The following is a 1,972-nucleotide window of genomic DNA, read 5'->3' as shown; positions in this document are numbered from 1 at the left end:
TCCCCCTCCCAAAGTGGCTGTGGCTACTTTGCACATCCCTTGGGACATGCCAGGCTCCTGCTCTCCTGCCTGTGACATGCCCCCACATGCCAGGGATGGAGCCTAGGGGAGATACTCATGTTGAAAGCAGGGCAGCTAACATGGAGCAAAAGAAAACGATATTTAAGCCCTAAAGAGAGAGAGTTGTTGAAGTTGTACTGCCCAGCATGCCTAGGGTGCGAGGACCCTACACAGCCCCCTGGGAAAGGTCACAGCCATGAAGAAGAAGGTACAGTCCCACTTCTGACCTTTTCCTCTCCCTCTGCTCCATCTAACTTTGTGTCACTTTGGGTGTAGCTCCTGGACATCTGTCCACTCCCCACAGCTTTGGGCTAACTAGGCTGAGGCTGGCCCACACCTCCCCCTACAAAAGTGTGACCACTGTCCTGGCCATGCTGGCTTTGTGGCCCTTCTCAGGCAGTGCTGTGGCTTGCTGCTGCTCCCCAGCAAGAGACAGGGTTGAGATCTGAAGGCTGTGGCCTCCAGGGTATTTCAGGGAAAGAGATGAAGTTACTCCTTTTTTTCTTTCCCCTTAAACACCTACTAAAGGGTGAGAAGCTGCTTTCACAGAAGCTCCAAAAAGGAGTAATTGCGCTAAATTTGGGGACGGATGCTGCTGGCCCCTCAACAAAACAAGGCAGCCTAGGCCCCAGGCTCCTTGCAGCAGACAGGGTTTATGAGCAGTGGCTAATGGCTTCAAGGAGAGCACAGCCCTTCCCAGAAGGGAAAGCAAAAGACACAGAAGCCACATGACTTGCAGTGCCCAAAGGCCAGAAGAGATCTTTCTTTGTCAGGTATTTCTCTCCACAAGGAGAGGTTTGTTGGGGAACTGTCATCAATTCAGCAGCTGAATCCCTCAGGGCCAGCTCTAGTATCTCCAGGCAGTTGTGTATGTATCCCATGGAGTAAGCAGATACAGGCCAAAGCAGAGAGGGTGGTGAGAGTGTGCAAGACTTGGGGTGCAGGAACGCCTCTTCTCCAGGGAGGGCTTCAGCCAGTTTGAGCTGCTCACCAACATCCTACTGAGCTCCTGTAGTGACCACGCTGGGTGGGTGCAGCTCAGCCATGAGACATCCAACATTTGTAAGCCAGGAGCTAGACTCTTCTCCACTCAGTGAGTTTTTCAGTCACTCCTCCCTCCACCCCAACACAAAAGTTACTCCAGACAGCAGCCTGTTCTCCGTGTCAGACATCACCCATGCTTCTTTGCTCCAAGCTGGAGGAGAAAAAGCAGCAGTAGCAACCAGCCTTCAAAACACAGAGAGAGGGATTTTAACCTGCCGGGGTTGCCTCTTTCAAGTGGGAGGAAGGACGGTAGGTTTTAACTGAGGAAAAGACACAGGTAATTAAACAAAGGAGATGGAGAAGGAAAGCGGGTGAGAGCCATCTCAGATCTCCCCTCCCTCAGGTACACGGGATGGGGTGCAGGGACAGCAGCCAGCTGCCCGTCCCACGGCGAGTAGGGCGGCGTTGCCTCGGAGCCGTGGCGGTGTGGTGTGGATGAGGAGTACCTTCTGTCTTACCTGTGCCTGCAGGAGCCTGCTCAGTCAAACTCACAGTACGGGGGGGTGGGACAGGGGGTTTGTAACAGGGCATTCAGCTCTGGGACTCGTTTGGGAAATGTCTTTGGGCGGGCATGGCAACAAAAAAATATCAAATCATCCCTGAAGATCCATGTGGCCGGCAGGGAGGTGAGGACTGGGGTTTTCAGGGTGCAGGGGACAGGGGGAGAAGATGTTCGTGGGTTTTGGTCTTTGAACCTCCACTTTTAAACAGTGCAACTTTCTGAAAGAGAAATGAACTTCAAATGTCTTTTGGGGGGGGGAAAAAAAACCCAAAGTCACTAAAGGGGGGGAGGGAAAGGGGTTAAAGTTGCCATGGCACTGATCTCAACTTTGTCAAAAGTTCTGGAGCCTGATCTTGGTTTGTTTTT

This window comes from Colius striatus, chromosome 10 (genome assembly GCF_028858725.1).
Source record: "Colius striatus isolate bColStr4 chromosome 10, bColStr4.1.hap1, whole genome shotgun sequence".
Classification (NCBI taxonomy): Eukaryota; Metazoa; Chordata; class Aves; order Coliiformes; family Coliidae; genus Colius; species Colius striatus.
Note: the sequence above shows the minus strand (reverse complement) of the source record.